This window comes from Marmota monax, unplaced genomic scaffold (genome assembly GCF_021218885.2).
Source record: "Marmota monax isolate L192 unplaced genomic scaffold, Marmota_monax_Labrador192_F-V1.1 WCK01_AAM20220418_F8-fsc00633, whole genome shotgun sequence".
Lineage (NCBI taxonomy): Eukaryota > Metazoa > Chordata > Mammalia > Rodentia > Sciuridae > Marmota > Marmota monax.
Window position 1 is genome coordinate 66308 of NW_026695216.1, and position 19425 is coordinate 85732.

At 49.0% G+C, this 19425-nt stretch overlaps 1 protein-coding gene across 20 annotated transcripts in view; it reads left to right on the forward strand.

The window, feature by feature from the left end:
* The first annotated feature begins 216 nt into the window (after window positions 1–216).
* Myt1l (myelin transcription factor 1 like) overlaps window positions 217–19425 on the forward strand; it is a 395041-nt gene continuing 375832 nt past the window's right edge. For 16 of the 20 annotated variants that reach the window (XM_058574987.1, XM_058574986.1, XM_058574988.1 and 13 more), the window contains exon 1: window positions 818–1000. The gene's annotated coding sequence lies outside the window, so the exon portion shown is untranslated. The other 4 variants (XM_058574977.1, XM_058574978.1, XM_058574975.1 and 1 more) reach the window with 4 other exon arrangements.

A 19425-nucleotide genomic window follows, 5' to 3' on the forward strand; every position in this document is an offset into this window, starting at 1 on the left:
CCAGGCAGTGCACCACATCAGAGGAGAGCGGGGAGGAGGCGGTGGAAGGAGAGGAGCCTTCCCCAAGCCCATTCCAAATTTCAATATGGCTAGTTAGAAGATCGCTCAGGAAACCCACTCCAGTGCAAAAAACATAATGAAAGAAAAAGAAAAGAAAGAAAGTCACATTGTCATTTCATTATCCAACCACCCCCTCCCCCTGCCACATACGCACTTCCACCGAGTGGTTGGAATTCTGGTCTTCTTCACGGTCACTGTAAAACACACACACCCACATGCACACAGACATACGTGTGTGTGTGTGTGTGTGTGTAATTTACCTGGTGACTAGCTGGGGTGGTGTACCTGATTTAGCTGGAGACTTTGATTTGTAGGACTGACAACCTTATTATGCAGTGAGCTTATTATTGATATTATTCTGCTCTCGGTTGCCATGGCCACCTTGTGAGAGACATTCAATTTTCTCTCTTCCATCATCATTATCTATGAGGCCATCTGTTGTGGAAAATGAATTCAGCCTCATTTGCATGACTGATAAGCAATTTTTTTTTTTTATCTATTTAACAGAAGGTCATATGCCGGGGATTTGGAGCTAGTGAAAAAAAAAAGTGCAGAGAAAGCATGGGAGAGGATGAGTGGGGCTGCGTGGGGGACGTGGAAGTGAAGCGGACCCCTCAGGCCTCCAGCCGTCCTGCTGCATTTGTCGTCCCTGCCCGGGCGACATCTTTTTTCCCTGAGCCACTGCACACTGAGCAGAGGGAGAAGCCTTCCCTGCGGTCTTCGAGGAGCCGCTGATTTTCCCCCGTGGTTGGTGGGTGTCTTTCGTTTTTTATTCCCTGGACTGTGGGTTATGATACAGTGTTCGCTGAAGACAAAGCAAGCTTGGCTGTCTCTGGGGGCACGCGTGTTCCCCCTGTCCTCCATCGTGGGGACAGGGCTTCCTCCTCTGTGCCCTGAACTGGCTGTCACTTGCGGGTGAGCCGTGTGGTCGTGTTGTGAGGTACGTGGTGCTCGTTAGGATAATTCTGGGGACGTGGTGGAGACTCCGTGTTCTGTCCTGCATGGGCTCGTGCTGCAACCCTATTGTTTTCTCCTGTTAAAGTAATTTTCTGTGCTGAGACTGGTAGCTCAAAGGTTCCTGAGCCGGAGGTCTGTGGTCCACAGGAGTCTGTGAAGCGAAACGGTGTTAGGTTGCTTGCCTTAACCATGATGCTGTTTATAAAACGAAAACAAAAACAAAAACCTCGCTGCATGCATAACACTGGATGGTGTGAGGCTCGCGAAGCAAGAACTTCCCAGACTTCATGGGAGTACTTTACATACAAATGAGCAGACGGTTTTACCCAAGTGCTGTTAAAGTCCTAGACATCCTTGATGTATTGCTGTATTTGTCTAATTATAAAAAGAAAGTTGATTTATATTCTTGAAATTGAGAATCTCAAATAAAGATTTTTAACAATATCCTCAATGTTTGAAGTTCATAATAACAAAACAGCATTTCACTTTAACAAAAATGTCTTTTAGTGCCACTCAAATAAATAAACTGAAAGTTCAGCTCCTTCAAGATAGATTGGACTAAAGCAATGAAAATAAATATTTAAATGTTCATATGAGAGTTAGCTATAGAAAACATAGAGCACATATTTTATTTATTTATTTATTTATTTATTTTAGAGCACATATTTTAAATTCAGCAGAAATTTAGTCATGACACATTCTTAAACTAAAATTATATAAACTGTAAACTAGTATGTTATTTATTAAATTGGGTGAAAGAGTTATCTAAGAGCTTTCTTGCTCCAGTATTTATATTTTTCACTGAACAAAATTAACATCACAGACAAAAGCAGCCCGATACCACACTCCCAGACAGAGCAGGGTCTAATTGTTCAACTTCATAAAAGTCATGTAGCTTTTCAAACAATAGATAAAGGTGTGTCTTACATGTAGGAAAAAATGCCATTATTTAACAATTAAAGTGAATTGCACAATATTTCTTTCTGTAAACAATATCATTGCATTTCTAGAAGTTTTCACCTCTCACAAACTTTCACTCCAAAGTGTTGCTTGTACATTAAAAATGCTGCTAAGTGACATCTACCAGAAAGAAGTTTGTTTTTCTCCTCTTGCCCTAAAGGAGCTCCTGTGCTCCAATCACCTGCAGTGTAACCCTCCAGTTGCTAGGTCTCCCTGAAGTCGCACTTGAGTGTTCTCCCTTCTGCATGGGAGACAATAGGCCACTGCTGATATGCTCACTGCTACCACATTTCCTGGCTGGCTGCACTTCTGAAACTCTCGCCACCCCACCTCAGAGCTACTGGAAGCAGCACCCCTTGTTATATAATCCTTCCTTTCCTTAATCAGCCATATTTTTTATGTTTTAGCTTTAGTTCAAAAAGAAGAAATTAATTTTCCATGTTAATTGCATGTCAAGAAAGTTTAAAACAACAAAATCTGGATAGTTTATGGAGGTTATTTAAAGTAGCGTGAGGTTTTTTTTTTTTTTTCTTTTCTTTCTTTCTTTTTTTTCTTTTTCCTTAGGACTGTAGTCTAAGCATTAGCAATGTGGTACCTGGATCTATATTGCAATAGGAAGGATGGTGTCTTTGCCTTTTGATCTGCACTCATAGTCCCAAGATTGTGAGCAGAGCTGCCAACTTCTGAAAAGCCTAGGAGGTAGCACAGTTGACTCCCCCCACACACAACAAAAAAAAAGTTAATTACCAATCTTGGTTGGATTCTTCCTCGCCTTCCTGACATTTGACTGCTGCTAATTCACTGATTAATCTCATTAATGTGATTATAGTGGGATTTGGAACTGGCGGCCATTGTTCTGAGCCTCTGCTATTCAGTCTCAGCACCGCCACCTCATTCAGTTTTGCTGTGATTTCTCAGAGGCAGGCAGAGCCAGCCATTGTGAGCAGCCCTCTGCCTCCCTTTCAGCACCGGGAGCTGTCCGCACTGATAGCAGTCCTTCAGCCGCGAGGGCTCCCCACAGGCTTCCTGGCAATGTGGAAATGGCTCACTTTCATCACCTTAATGATCCTGCCCGTTGAGGTAGAAGTAGGAGCAGGCTTTATGGTCACAATTAGATGTTTTGAAGGTGGTGGCAGCAAAGATCCCTGTACTTGAAGATTGTTATTTTGTAAAAAATAAAAAAAAAAAACTCCCAGCTGCCATTACATACACATTTTACTTTGGTTTTGAAATTATCAAGCATATGAACCTGAAAAATTACCTGTGTATGCATAATTGTGGGTTAGAAAACTGTAAACTCTACATCTTCGAAACAAAAATATTTATTCAAACATTTTCAGATATTAATAAAATTCCACTTTTGACAGATGAGCAGGGTCCTCTGGTGTGACAGTAGGGCAGGAAGCATGCATGACACTTCACTCCAACTTCTCTGGAGTGAAGCTCCCATCCAGCTGCACAGTGATGCCAATTTCTTAAATATGTGTTAGAAGCTGGGACCATGGTTGAGGGAGCAGTAATTTGTGACCACAGAGGAGTGACATGCAGAAATTCTTAGGATCCGTGAAATGTCGTTTCTGGAATGTGTGGGCACTTTCAGAGAACAGTGTCCTGTAATGGGGAGCTTTCATTGTGCTTGTTCGGCCTTTCTCCTAATTATTTGTTTTTCACACTTGAATTTCTTTACTCTTTTAAAAAATTTTATTCTTTTGTTTATTCATATAAACTATTCATTTCACTGTCTGATCATTTCCCTCTGTTTTCTGTAAACTTTCGTGGATCAGGGTAAAAAGACAACTTATTTTGCCTTCAAAGCTTTTCTAAATTTTTCTAATAAATTCTACTTAAAATTTAAAATATTGAATTAACAGTCTAATTATTTGTTCATCTGCCTTTACACAGGCAATTTTAAAAGCCAATTTCTTCTACAAAAATTCATTTTGTTCAGTGAGTGATATTTTTAAATCACATGTATAGACTAGACATTCTGACTCTTCCCATAGCCTATCTAATTTGAGAAACATTGTTTTAAAAATACTTATCACAGCCTCTGAGATACTTTGTCACTTGTTATGCATTTTACTGGTGACACCTTGACTTCCAGCAGCCTGAAGCTCTGCCTGTGTTTAGGTATTTGACATCCTCCGGGGGTAGGGGGGGTGGGAGGCAAGCCCAGTGCTCCTGCAGTTGGAGAGGGCTCGGCTGGGAACCCTCTTGGTCCAGAGCCCCGACTCCTCCTCAGTAACCAGCTTTTCAAATGCATCCGGCTGTGCCAGGGCGTCTAGTTTGGTGGAAAGTCTCCCCAGAACTCTGCCCAGAACCCCAGTGAGTGGCAGAAGCAAAGAGTGTCCTGTGTGGAGCTCTTCTAGACACACCATTGCCCGGCCTGCTGTGGGCACCATCAGGCCCTGAAGTTCAAGTCTAAAGATCCCTTTCCATGACTCTTTCTTTTTCTTTTAAAAATTGGGTAGCATTTTTTAAAAAGGAGTAACAGAGAATAAACTTGAACAAAAATTGAAAATGACTATTATGTGTTTTGCCAAACTAAGTTTCTCCCTACCCAACTGCATAGTGCTACAATACTACGCCTGCCTTTGATAAACATTTATTCCAAACTAAAGACAAAAGATGCCACCAAGTTGAAGAATGGAATACCCTGTGTGTTTTCGGGTTTTGTGGGGGAGCCCTATCCACATACCATGTGTGGCTGGTATTAAAGCAAGACATTTTAAACTGGCATATCCCACGTATTAAGAATTCTACCTATTAATGACCATAAGTTGTGTGAGAAGTAGTTCAAAGTACTTCACTTCAGTGATTTGTTGTCTGATTTTTCTGACATCCGACATTTGTGAGGCATCAGCCCAACATGCTCCCATCAGGATGGGTTGCAGCTTGCAGAGGCTCAGTTTGCAGGAGCTTTGTGTCCTCTCTGTCTCCACCTCCCTCTCCCTGTCCTCTGTCCTCTCTCATTCACTCTGTCCCTGTTTGTCTCTTTGCCTCTCTCCCCCTTCACACCTGCATTGTTCAAGCGTACACACCGGATTTTTCTATGCATGTTTCCACAATGAGACTGTTTTTAGCATTGACATCGTAATGAGTCCCCAGAGTACTTGCAGAAGTAGTCAGAGATGGCAGAGAAAATGTAAGCCAGGTGTTATAAAACTAGAAAGAATGCATAAAAGCTTATTTATTATGTGAAAAATTACTGATCAACACTGCCATATTGGGCTGTTCCATCAGGAAATTCTTCCTACAATATATCTCCCTCAAAGAGAGAGAGAGAGAGAGAGAGAGAAGAAAAAAGAAATCCCTGCTCCCCATGTGGGGATTATTAGAAAAGTTGGGAGGGGGAGGGGACGTTCTGGTGGAGAGAAGGGGCATTGTGCCGGGAAGATGGAACGGTGCAGGATATTCCCTGAAAGCCTCCCCTGCTTCCAGACTGCGGTGGTTTCTGGCAGGGCTCGCTGGGAAGGGAACAGTCCCCTGTAGCAACCGGTGAGCCTGGTTGCACTGTCAGGCGGACTCCGTCTTCAGAGGAATTACCGTGAGAAGGAGGAGGGTGCTCTTGGAAACTCAGGACTTCCATGTCCGCCTCCCCACGGGAGCCTCTGTCGCCACCGTGCTCCGTGGAAGCCTGCAGCGGTCAGTCCCCGTGTGGCGCTAGTGTGGACGGGAGCTGACGGAGGGGAGTCCTGGCGGGTGGGGTGAATGGAATGGAGATAGAGGCAACTGCGCCCAGCACGTGCGGTGGGCTGTCCATGGCAGGCACAGCGCTGCGCGTGTGAGCAGACTGAGGAGCAGGGGCACGGGCCGAGCAGCCTGCCTGTGGGCACCACTCTTCTGCAAAAAGGTACCTCTTTCCTTCTATTTAAGGGTGGCATGCGAGCTTGGCCTGCCTGGCTGTGGCGGTCCCCAGCTCTCCAGGTGATTTCAGACCTTCTCTTAAGGACTTGAGCACCCATTGCTTCTGCACCCGCCCGCACCCTCAGCTCTGTCTGCTTACACAGTGGGACTCCTAGAACCGCATGGTTTGGTAGACAGTCAGCCAACAATGGACGGTCCTCAGACTCCCCTGTGCCGCTGGCCGCCTGCTTCCTGAGTTGTTGTTGCAGAAGTCTGTGCCTGAGAGGCGGCTTGGGGAGGGGGAGGTGCTGAGGTAGCCTTCAGCCTTTCCTGTGGCCTTGTAGCCACCGAGCTGGGACAGGCTTGCCCAGGGCAGTGGCAACGTTTCTCAACTCGAGAAGCCATTTATAAAATCAGCACTTTCCTTAAAAAAAGGAAAAATGCTAATGAAAGTCATGGATCTATGTTCTCTTTTGTATTTTTGAAATCTTCCTGGGTCTTGTGTTTATAGAGTAAACTTTTCTTGTATTTTTTCTTTAAGCAACACTAAAAGGTTGACAACATTGTAACTTTCTTAGAGAAGAGTTCTGTCTCCTGTTTTAAAGGAAAATGATTAAAGAAAAAAAAAGAGCTCATACTGAAATGGAATAATATTGGGAGGCTGGCAACCAGGAAGATTTTGAGAATCACTTAGAGTTAACCCTTGAGTCCCCTCCTCCCAGCCTAAGAAGTGGTAGGGGGTCTTAGACCCACTTTTTGTTTTGTTTTGATGCAGCACCACTCAGAACACCCCAGGTTCAGCTGACTTCTGTGAGGTTTCTTTGGCCACAGCTCGGATCTACCATAGCATCCGTGATAGGGGAGATATTTTTAGATGTATTACCTAGCTGGTAGCTGTAGCAGCCTGGCTTTGGTGTTTACAGTTCTCGTCTATTACATTAAATACAGCACAGCACATGATACACATTCTGCTCTAGAGATTTAGAGGCCTGTGGGTACAATGTAGGAAGCGTACAGCATACATCCCAATCTTGTCTGACTGTGTTGCAAGCTTCATAAACAGGAAGGTTAGAAATGACTGGTTTAATCCACAGCCACAGCTTGAAAATTACCTAGATGAGTGATGAGTTTCCTCCCAGGTTAGGATTTAGGAGTGAATGTGTTTGTGTAGCTGGAAGGATGCAGCCCGACACAGGGTAAGTGAGCTCTGTGCTCCTCTTGTTCTGCGGCAGAGATGTGGTCTCCCAGGGAACCAGGGCTTGATGCACACAGCCCGGGCAGGACTGGCAGCCGGGGCCGCCTGGCTGCCGCCTTCTAATGGAGGCTGCCCTGGTCCCCAGGCAGAGCGCCGCACGCATGCCCGTCTCCCGTCTCGTTTAGTGGTGTCAACTTATTAATTTCCATCTCCGACTTCAGGCCTGTTAGTTTCCTGTCTGAAAGCATTATTACTTTTGTCCATGTGGCAAAATAATTAGCATACAGATGAGCAGTGGCCCTGTGTCTGCGCGCCGATGGAGAGAAGCTGTGCACTGGGAAGTTGATTGGATGAATGGAGAACAAATGGTGGGCGTTCAAAAGCATTAGGAGAGTTTGTAGTCCTGGAGCAGGTTGGAGCTCTTCCTGGGTGAGTCCCTGAGATGGAAGGCAGGGGTGGCTGCCTTGGGGACCACGGCTTATCAGAAGATGGCTTAGCAGAAGGTGCCCAGTGGGACTGCAGGCGCAGATGATCCGCTTGGACCACTTTGTTGTGCAGTTCTTCAGGTTTCTCTTTGATATGCCCTGCAGGTAAATATGTCCTCTCCTCCTGTTGTTCCAGAGCATAGGCTCTGCTTCCCAAAGTGGAGCAAAGTTCAACTCCTTATGGTCAGTGACAAAAGGACAGTCATCTGCTGGTGGCGTGGGGTGGCCGCTCCATCCATCTTCCTGTGCATAAGTCTGAAGTGAAAATTAACTGTTTAGAGATTATTGTTTTCAGAAATTTGCAGCAGCCATTATTCAACGTGATTAATTAATATTTTCTGGAACAGTGTATCGAGATCAGCAAAATTAGCAAACGTTTCAATGAAAGCACAGACTAATTAGTTTTGACTAGTGTATATTTTTCCTAGCTGGAAGGTTTTAGCTCATCTAAACAGTAACTTACTGGTGATTGTGAAAATTGAACTGAAGTTTCTATTGATCGGAGAATCTACAGAGAGCAAATATAAAAATGAGCTCAGCCTTTGGTGTTCTCAGTTCTTTCCGGAAAAATGGAGATCCTTTTTGCAGATCAGTGTCCTGAGTTGGGAAGAGAGAGGAATGCTGTGGACCAGCACCTATTGTCACCAGTGGCTCTGGTTTCTTACATAATTCTGAGCTGTGGTGCTGCAATGTGGGTGCTTTGGTATTCAGTTAGACCTCCTTCCATCGGGGATTCACTGGTAAATAGTTCTCCCTGTCTTAGCAATCCCCGTTCTCCTTAAAAGGCAAGGTTTTCATTTAACTGACCTAATTATATCGTCTGCATTTAAGGTGGAACTTGAGTAGAAATTATCATCCTTTAACTGTATTTTCAATGTTTTAGAACACTTAATGCTTTCATTGGCTTTTATTTCTAAGTTCTTTCTAAAAAGTGTTGCTCGGCATTGGTTGGCTTTAGACAATGACAGTGAATATTTGACAGAAAAATACAACTTTTTTTTGGGGGGGTGCAATTTCTTCTGTTTAAAATCCTATGCTTTTCCAAATAGGCAAAAATGCCTTCAATGAACCTAAACCTCAAGCCCAGATATTGGGAAACATATTAACCCCTTAAGGGAAGCTGTGAACTTGGTTTTGATCATTTTCCTGGACGTATTGCAAGTTTCTGATTATTTACATTGAGCAGTATTTTTTGCATAACAAGTGGATTCTCTATTTTTATATTAATGCATATGTATGCACACAAATGTTTTGCTCTCTATTTCATTTTAAATTATCTGATAAAGTAGAATAAGGAAAAGGCACTGAGTTTTAATGATATTTACCCAAGGTAACAAATACCAAATTGTTCTCAGATCTGTGAAGTCTTTCCTAGAGAAAAGTCGTGCTTATTTTCCCTTACTCCCTTTCCTTAGAGTGAGCCAAGCTCTGTGTGAGTCGGATGCTGCTTTTCACGTTACCATGGCTGTAACTTTCTCGGGGCAGCATCCTTGCCTCTGGTCTTTAACCCCACTTGCTCACCCAAAGCAAGGGGCCCCTGTGCCCCTCCTCCTGAGGTTCCCTGTGCTGGCCGCCTCTCCCAGCAGAAGCCCAGCCTTCCCTGTGGTTTTTGGGGACCAACATCACGTCGCGAGTTTCCGGTTGGCAGAGTTACTTTCTGCCACGCGCTCTCAGCTAGTGGCCCAGCTCGGGAGCTCGGGGGGGCTTGCCTGAGAGACAATGAGAGGTCCAGGCTAGGAGTGTGCTGGGGTGCACCAGCCTGAGGTGTGATTTCTAAGAGAATTGTTCTGTTTTTAGTTTCACTTTTCAGTTGAATATCAACTTTGGAAGGAAATACAGCCTTCCATAGCAAAATTGTCTAATTCATCCTTGAGATTCCAAATATTTGCCCAACTGTCAGGTGTCCTGACCTCCTGCTGCCTGTGGGTCTGTGGGAGCATGCTGTCCCACGGGGCTCCTCTGGCTGCGCATGCCCGTGCTGTTGTCTTGGTGGGGTTCCTACTGGCTGTAAATGGGAAACAGGCGAACATTTCTCTTTCAAAATGTGACTCGGCCTCATTTCCTTTAACATTTTGTGCTCAGATGTATTTTTGCACCCTTGGAAGCACATGGCTAACCCCCTCAGTGGCTTTGTGGGTGCGTACGTGTCGTGTGTAGGATGTGGTGTGAGATGTTGGGTGCAGGCTCCGACCTCTGAGCCTTCGTGTTGGTGTGTGTGCTGTAGACATACGTGTGCGCTCTTTCATGTTGTTGGGGAACTTCGTGACCCAGTGCCACACACTGGCTGCTCTTTTCTGAAGTCTCACTGCTTGCGTAGCACACTCAAATGGCTTTAAAGAAAATCACCTTGGGGACATTGACGATTGCTTGAGAAATTTTCAGGTGTGGAATGTCAGGCGTAGGACTCTAAATCAGACTACTTGGGATTAATAATTTATGGGGGGGGGGGGCTTTCTTGGCACATCGACAGAGGCGTTCATCACAGGGTTTCTAGCTCCAGCACTGTTTTGAGAGGTACCTTGATGCCGTTACCTCAGCCTGGATCCAGAGTGTGTTTTAATGGCACTCCACAGAATGCTTTTTAAAAAGCCAGCCTTGCCCCTCGGTTCCAGAGATGGAAAGCAGTGGACATCTCCCAGAGGCCGGCTTTATGTCTGGCCCCATTTCCCCTCCTGGGTGCGGGCATTCCAGTGGCCTTGGCCTTCTGCACAGAAGCTGAAGGGAGAGAGCATTGTCGCCACAAAACAATGCTAGCCAGACTGGTGGTGGAGATAATCGAGTCTGCAGGGCACCCCATAGAGAGCCATCAAATCGAGTCTGCTCTGGAGCTGTCTGCTAGATTGTGAACCTTCAGAAATCAATGCTGCATCTGCCAGTGGGCCCTTTGGTTCGCTGAAACTCCCACCTGCCTAATGCATCTGGGCAAGAGCTTTTCAGAAGCCAGTTTCCTTCAGGATAAATTTAATACGTCTTGAGGGCCAGGCGCAAGCAAATTGATTCTATCTCTGCACCAGGAAAACTCATAAACATCTGTAAGAGCACGGATTTCCAGCAGCCCAGGATTAGAGGGTGCTATTCTGTGAAATAGTCCGGGCCCACTCCCTTCATACCCTGTGCCAGCATGGCATTTTTTAATTAGGAAGTTGATTAAAAAGGGCACGGTCGACCACGGATGCACGGTCCTCTGGCATTCATCCAGCTGTTTGTTGTCTGGGTCGGAGAAAGCGCTGCTCATCACCAGTTGCCAGGAAGAGGGGGCTGGCTGGGGGCCGAGGAGGTAGGATCGTCCCGCTCTGAGTGCTCAGGGCAGCCTTTTCTGCAGACAGTCCTGCTGGCTCCTCGGTGACCCAGTCACGTGCCCTTTGCAGATAACCTGGAGGTGGAGCAGCTTCGTGGATCACTTGCAGGGATTCTGGGCTCTGGATTTCGGGGGGCAACAGGCTGTTTGCAATTTCCTGGCGCTGCACCTCATTTTGACCTTTGGGCTGCAGGTCAAGTTAGTGTTGATGGTGACTGTAGCCGTGCAGGCTGTGTATCCTCCAGAGGAATCGGTTTTGTTTTGCCTTCTTTTCTATCCCCCGGAGGGAAATCCCTTTCTTGCTGGATTTTTTCAGGGCTTCCAATATATTATCACAGGAATAAAATTCTATGCCTAATTGTAGTGTTCCTAAGGCTAATGTGGTGTGAACACTGCCATGTTAGGGATTTAACCCCATCCCTCCCTCTCAGTGTTTGAGCCCTTCCCCAAGAACAAGTGTACCCAAGAAAGCAGAGACTGACAGCCACCAGTGACTGACCAGAGACCTCAGGGCCCCTGGGCTTGTGGGTGGAGAGCTCTGGGGCTTTCCAGGACCTCTGGGGAGCCTGCTCACAGCTCAAGGCAGGGAAGCGTCCTCCTCCCAGTGGGACGGCCTGGCTGCTGGGCAGCAAGTTCCTCTTTTGTTCTGCTTCCCTGGAACCTCCCTGCAAATGTTCTAATCAGATTCTGCATTTTAGAAGAGGTCAGTGCTAGGCCAGCTGGAGTTGCAGTGATGGTGGACAGCCCAGGGGTCCTCAGCACCTCCTCCCAGGAAAAAATGTCAAGGTCAATGCTGAAGACAAAGGATGTGAGCCCTGGAAGGGGTTCCTCTCACCACTGTCCACCAAGTAGGTCATCCACACCCCAGGCTCAGGTGGAGGGCCTGCTAGGTGCCCAGAGAGGCAGAGCCGAGCAGGGCAGGTCCTTGCCTCATGCACATCTCTGCATGTGACGTCAATGCACCCATAACTCTGATGAAGACAGTGATAAACACTTCCAGGGTGACTTTCCCTTGAATGTACTTTTACCATAAATTAGGTCACTTTCCTGACTTCAGAAGGGTCTGCCAAGTCTTGATTTCCCATTCTTGGATGATTAATATTTCAGGAATACAAGTGATCATTCTAGAAATTAGCATTTGGTTGCATAGCATTGTATCACTGTATTTCTCTGTTAATTAAATACAGGACTTGGGTTTTTGCATTTAGACCAGAGCTAAACGTTCTGGCTTTGTGAGGGTCATGGAAGGCTGGTCCTCCTTTGTCGAGGTTTCGTGTGTACGTTAGCTGTTCCTCTGTTGAGCAAGGTTAGGACTGAAACATGCTTTCTCTCACCTGAGGATGCAGAAGGCAGTGAACAGAATGCTATTTTGAGGAAGGAATGTTGGTAAATGTCAGGTGTCTGCTTTGTAATTTCAACACTTCAAAGCTGTTGATAACAGAGATCAACAACAGAACATTTTGGGTACAGCATGGGTAAGCCCTGGGCTGCTGACTGAGGGCCAACCTCCTGGAAGACCCTGGGTCGTGTGTACTCATCCTCCCACACCCTAGGCCTGGCCATCTCCCCACCTACACCCATGCAGAGGGATGAGGAGGAGGATTCAAATTAGCAGCTAGTCATGCACTTTAGGCCCTGCCAAAGGGAACCTGCCACGTGTCCACTGAGTCAGACCTGGCTGAACATACCTGCCTATTCAGAATTAAGAATTTTGCCATTAAATCATGTAAAAGACAAGTTAAGTTGGAATTTGCATTTTATATTACAGTCTGGAAGTTTAAGTAGCTCAGGCATCAAAAAGCCTCATGTCTTTGCTTAAAAATGGAATTCTAAGATTACATAAAGCCAGAGAAATATTGGTGGATGCTAACTACTTGAATAAAATAGGAAAAAAAAAATCTTAATAATTTGCTCAGATAAATTTCAGTCTAATTTATTACTTATCCTTTGTCTAGCATTGCACATTTGGTTCTGAATTAAATGCATGAAAATTTCCACTGAATTTGCATTCTGAATCTTCCAATATCTTTTGCAATTCTTTTCATAGTACTGAGAAGAAAGGAGGTCGTCTTCCTGCCCAAATGTTTTTTAGCTAATATGCTGGTACTGGGATTTTGTTAGCTCAAAAACAATCCTTCTCCCCCAGAGACCCACACTGCAGTGCAAGCCAAGAAGTGTCGCGTCTGTCCTCCAGGGGCCTGGTGACACACCTGTTTACAAACGGGCTGGCCACCTGTTCCTCTAGCTTCAGAGTTAATGATCAGAACAGGATCTGATCAAGGGTTAGAGAGAGTGGGAGACAATCCAATTTGAGACAACAGGTCACTCTTTAACCTATACAGTAAATTTTGAATGTTAGAAAATATACTCGGCCTGTGATAAGTGTTTCAAATTACAAGCGTCAGCATCTGAGGGCTGGGTTCCGAGCACGTGCGGGGAGCGGCACAGCCTTCAGGCCTCACGTTTCCTGCTTTGCATTTTCAAAATCCAGTGAATAGAGATCAAGTCATTTCTTATCAAAGGCATCGTTGACCTGTGAGGGCTACTGATTGGGCAATAAGCCCTAGGAAAATGTCCTCTATTAAGACAAACCGACCGAAGGGTCAAGAGGTCTGCACACTCCTGACCACACCTGCCGAGACCCTCTCTCCCCTCCTCCCCTGAGCACACTCGTGGGCCATGCGACACAACAGCCTGTGGGCTCCCAGGAGCGGCCCTGCTTTCTCCCGCCCTGGGTTTTGCTCAGTCGAGGGCAGATCTCACCACAAAGACTGCTCCTGGCTGATGGCATTGGCCTCCAGCACCCCATGCAGCTGGGCCCGATCCTACCAGCCTGCTGGCCTGGGCACTGCACATCTAAGGAATGCTTCAAGATCCTAATGCAACCCATGACAAAGACCTTGCCTTCCACGAGCTTCTAGAGGACATTCTTACCACGTATTAAACACTTACTCATCTTTTCAGTTTTATTTTTTCTGTGCTTCTTATTTTCCAAGTGAGACTTCCCATCCGTAGTCAACCTAGGCGATGACGCAGAGCCGTGTGAAGGGTCTGGGTGGGAAGCAGCTTCCTCCCAGTCTGGCTCCCCACGTGATGTGGGTGGCAGATCAAGGGCTCCCCCTCCAGTGCCCCTGCTGGAGGAGAGGGGGCTGGACAGCACGGTCGCTCAGAGCCTTCCGGGTCCAACAGGGCACGGCTGTATGGGTCATCGTCACACAGGGACCTCTCGGCAGCGCTGATGTGTGACGTTGGGCTTGACATCCTCAGCAGAGGCTTGCAGGGAGCCCACCCCACACCAGTGAGCTGGGGGCTTGGAGCAGCGGCTGCAGCTGGACTGGGGGTCTACTCTAGCATCTGAGATCCATGAACCAACCTGAGCTGCATCTGCTCCAACGCCGATTGTCTGGGAACTGAGATATGTGTCTGAGAATTAGCTTTCTCTTAAGTTCTCTTGTGGTCCTCTTAAGTTCTTTTCTCTCTTAACTTTGTCTGTTTTGTGGCCGTGGAGTTACTTTTCCTCAGGCATGTGTTCCTCAAGCAACTCAGGGTGGGTCTGAGAAGGAGTGCGCTTGCCTTGTGGCTCCGAGGCCTCAGCTCCGCAGTGGCATGGCTGTGGACAGATGGGGCGGGCACCTCACCGGCTTGCCTGGAACCTGAAGCCCAGCTCCTCTGTCCTTGTGATGACCCTTCCTTCTCAAGAAGCAGCTTTGAGGTGTGCAGAGGTTAAGGAGGAACCCATTTCTAGCAGCTGAAATCTGTTTCCCAGTCCGTGTCCTAATTCTCAGGGCCTGGCGGAAGCACCCAAGTGCCACAAGATCTGGTGGGTACCCATCAATGGTCAGCTCCACCATGGCAGCCAGGGGCGTGTTCTTCAGCTAGAGTGGGCCTGGACACTGTCCACACGATATCCCAGGGCTCAAGGAGGCCCCAAGGCCCACAGTGGAGCCGGGTGGCATACAGAGAGAGGAGAAAGCCGTGGCACAGCTGGACGGGCCTTTTCCAGTCCTGAGGGCCACAGCTTCTTCCCAACTCCCTGTTAGCCAGGAGGCTGCCAGGAACATATGCAGCACAAGGAGGAGGACCGGAGTGGACGGAGGAAAGAGGACGGAGGGAGGAGGGAGGAGGGAGGAGGGGGAGGGAGGAGGGAGGAGGGAGGAGGGAGGAGGAAAGAGGAAGGAGGGAGGAGGAAAGAGGAAGGAGGGAGGAGGGAGGAGGGAGGAGGGGGAGGGAGGAGGGAGGAGGAAAGAGGAAGGAGGGAGGAGGGAGGAGGGAGGAGGGGGAGGGAGGAGGGAGGAGGAAAGAGGAAGGAGGGAGGAGGGAGGAGGGAGGAGGGGGAGGGAGGAGGGAGGAGGGGGAGGGAGGAGGGAGGAGGGAGGAGGGAGGAGGGAGGAGGAAAGAGGAAGGAGGGAGGAGGAAAGAGGAAGGAGGGAGGAGGGAGGAGGGAGGAGGGAGGAGGGAGGAGGAAAGAGGAAGGAGGGAGGAGGGGGAGGGAGGAGGGAGGAGGGAGGAGGGAGGAGGAAAGAGGAAGGAGGGAGGAGGGGGAGGGAGGAGGAAAGAGGAAGGAGGGAGGAGGGAGGAGGGAGGAGGAAGGACTGGCTGGGCCTGCCACACAGTAGGGCACCTGGAGACTCAATTCTGCACCTTTCAAACTCCCTCAAGGAGGCATCAGGTGATCTCCCCAGGAGGAGGTATATACGCCACCTGACTGAACACCCCACGGGATGTCTAGACATGGCACCCCAAAACACAAACAATTGTTATGTGCCAATTGTCAAAACTGAAGATTTCTAAAAATTCATGTGTAATTTAATGAAAAAATTCAATATTTCAAAAACCAAAAGAGCTGCATGCAGGTCCTCTCTGTGGGCTGGGAAGTGCTTCTCATGCTGCAAGAGATGGGAAGTAGTGGAAGGGGACCCTGACCCCATGCATATGTGAGGAGGAGAAGGGGGAAGGAAAGGGTGAACCCACGGAAAATCTTTCTCCTTTTGATATTCAAAAGAGAAAGACCTTCGCCAGTCATAGGAATACGCTAACAGCGGCAGTTAAATACGAAGGCATGCAGCGCGCTAGTTTTCAGTGCTGATGGAGAGCCAGGTTGTAGGGGGACCATCCAGCACAAGCACTCTTTGGGAAGGTTGGAAGTTCAGTACTGAGAGCGACAAGCACTCACTCCTCTGTCAAGAATTCTAACATGTAAACACTACACTGAGAAACTAATGAAAACAGGCCATCAGAAAAGCACCCCTCACCCACCAAACCGGCAGGTTGGAGAGCAGAGAAGCTGTGGCTTTCCTCAGGGTCGGCACAAGCCCTGGCAGTCTCCAGGACTGACTTTGGTCCTCACTGTGGTCACGATCACCAGCTGTCAACATGCCCATCACCTGTGCGCTCGCTAGAGTTCCCAAAACTTCACGTCTCTTCTCAGTAAACACACAGAACCTAGGGGTTTATTGTTTCTCCTGGTCAGTTCACAGAAAAGATTAAAGACTTCTTCAATCTGGTGGCATTCATAAAATGACTCCTCAAGATTTCTGTAAATCAGTTAAAGTGTTTAAGAAAATAATGCAAATTCGTACTCTTCCTTTGCTCTGGGAATCTCTACGTCACAGGAAGAGTCCTTCTTTTTCCCAGAAAGGCATGTTATCAAGACAAGCCATTTGTAACAGGCTCTATGACAGAGTAACGTCTGGGCCCCAGCAACGCTGACAGACTTTGTAGGAAGATAAGCAAGCTACTCCATTCAGGTTTCAAAATGGCTTTCAAACTAGCACTAGCTCACTGTTCCATAGGAAGGCACACTTCAGAGGGATAGTATCTCCAAGAGTGAAAAGGTGAGTCCTTACTCACGTCTTCAGGATAGGACCCAGGCAATAGTGTGGCAGCACACCTGTGCTCCTGCCCTCCGTTGGCACACACACCCTCCTCCCTTCCACAGTCCCAGGAGGTGTCAGGCAGGGCCCTTTCCTATGTGGACCCTACAGGGAGTGTACCCTTCTTTTCTCAGTCTAGCACAGTTCAAAACGGTCTCAAAACCATTGTTTTGAGCTCACCTGGAACTCTAGGGGTGCCCACTGCAGCCCTGTTCAGAAGGCCCCGTGGCACCCGCCTTCAGGTCTTCCTTAAGCTCTCTATACATTACCCCCTCTGAGCCTCCGTCCTCTCCCGACAGCCCCCAGGATCGTTGATACCCACCTGCTCCCAGTGCAGCTCAGAGCTGGCCCTGAGGAGGGCACAGCTGACGTCTTCAGTCTTGTTTTTTTATCAGGTGAGATGGTCAGAAAGCAAGGTACTTGATTTTATGAGTTGGGCTTTAGAAAAATGCCATTACTATCCCGAGGACACTGAGAACCCCTGCTCACACCGACATGGTGACAGCAGTGAACGCGGCGCAGGCGTGTGCTCCCAAGGGGGTGGGCAGGTGCTCTCCTCCGGCTCTGGCTCCATTGACAGCTCCCGCATTTCCTTCTCTCTGGGCCAGGCCCAGGTCCTCTGCCTCCTTTAGTCTCTGCACAGTGGTCACTCACCTATCGGGCGACCCACCCCGTGGGCAGGGCCACACTGATGGTCACCCTGACCTGCGGATCCACAGCCTGCTGCTCTTCCCATCGCCTCCTCCTTCCTTGGCTTCCATTTCTCAGTGTCCCTCTCCTTCCTTGGGCACTTGGGTGAAATGTCCCTGACAGGATGGGTGTGTCCCTGTGTCCTTGGTAAGCCTAACACGGACTTTGTCTTCATCTCCACGGGATCAAAAGTAAGAAGGAAGGGAGAAGGGACGTGGGATATCAAGGGGGCTTATTCACAGTGTGCCAGGAGGGACGGTCCCCAGCGAGCCTCGAAGTGCCCTGTGGGTTCAGGATGTGAAGGAAAGGAGGCAACAGGAAAAGAGGGGACGGGAGGGATGGGGGCTGGGGACAGAGAATCCGACTCTGTTTCTTGGGGGTCAAGGAAAGGGTCAGAAGTGGCCAGAGACCTGGAGCAGGGCGGGCCTGTGGGCCTGAGACCGCTCCAGGTGACTCTGCACCCTTGTTTCCCGTGGATTCCTCTCTCCTCGCTCCTCTTCTGCACCCAGATCTCTGGCTCTCCCCCACTGTGTCCCACAAGTCCAGGGGCACTTCCACTGGGCAGTACTGCTGCACAGTCGGGCCCTGCAGCACTTGTAAGGCAGCATCGTGATTCGTGCGCATTGGCTGAGCTCACCGGAGAACCCGGCCCCTGCAGGGAGGTGCGCATGGGATCCCAACCTGTGTGTGCACCCCCATGACACACTGCCAGCCATGCACATGACCTTCCAGAATGTTTTGCTGAGCGGGTTGGGTTCAAGCTTTTTTGGTAAAACCTGTCTGCTGCCTGACCCTCTACGCAGAGCACCCCTCAAAGCCTGAAGCACAGTCGGCTCCCCGGCAGGTCTCACAGGTTGGCCTGTCCCCTGTGGAGACGGCACTTCCTGTGCTTCTCCACTTGCTGTGCTCCGTCTCTGAAAGCCAGTCCTACGCAGAGAAGGGCCTGGGATGCTGGCCTCGCCTCCAAGCTCGCCCTCACCAGAGCTCCCACTCACAGCCACTGCACCTTGAGGGCCCCCAGAAGCTGCTCCTGATCTTCTGGTCACTTCACCTGCTGCTTCACTTGACGCAGGGAGACAGCTTCTGGGCTTCAGCTGGCACAGCCCAGGTCCTGCCAGCCCTTCCCGGCTTTATCCAGAGGATAAAGTGTGGAGAGTGTGGGCTACAGGAGCAGAGCAGAGGGCTGGCCAGGGCTGCCCAGCCCCGTCCTGTCTAGATACGTCGGCTCAGTGCACGGGTCGGACACAAGCCCACCTGTGACAGTGCTGCAGGGACCCTCCTTTTCTGACTTCTCGCATCCTCTTGGTCATCAGAACCTTAGGTTCTGTATTTGCCCTCTACAGGGCTGAAGCCAGACCTTTGTCCACGTGCAGCTCAGAGGTCCAGAGGACCAGAGCCCAGAGCTGAGGCCGCCAGGCATTCAGGGGCCCAGAGGCCGAGTGTCAGAGTCTCAGGGTGGCCCGAGGGGCGCACTGTGCCCCAGACAGGGCGGCGGGCCTTCGTCCCCCCCTCTGCTTGCTGCCGCTGGCTGGTGGTGGGTGGGACTTGGCTTTCGCCCTCCCTCTGAAAGCTGCGTGTGGCACTCTGCTTCCTTCTGCCACCTCTGTGCGCGGGTCGCTGTGGGTGAGGAGAAGCTTCCCCTGGGCTCAGAGATCTCAGGTATCCCTAGGGAGCAGAGACACGTTCAGGGTAGACAACGCCATCTTGGGACTCGGGGAAGCTGCTAAGTGCCATGGCTTGCTCACAGGAAGTGGGGGACCGCCATGTCCAGGAGGCTTGGGTGTGACACTGAGGGGGGAAGGACCAGGAGGACCTGGGGAGAGTCAGGGAATGGGGAGAGGCTGGGAGCGTGGCCTTCCCAGGGCCGACAGAGAGAGCTTCCTAGAGGGGGAGCAGGCCTTGCAGGGACGTGGGGAGAACCAGCCTGAGATGTGGAGGGTGGGTTGAGGGGCAGCAGCCCGCACTCTCCACAGTCCCTGGTGATGAGATTGTGACTTTGTTCTCTAGATAATGGGAAATTGCTGAGGGTTTTTGTGTGGTTGAATGACAAGGCCGGAGCTA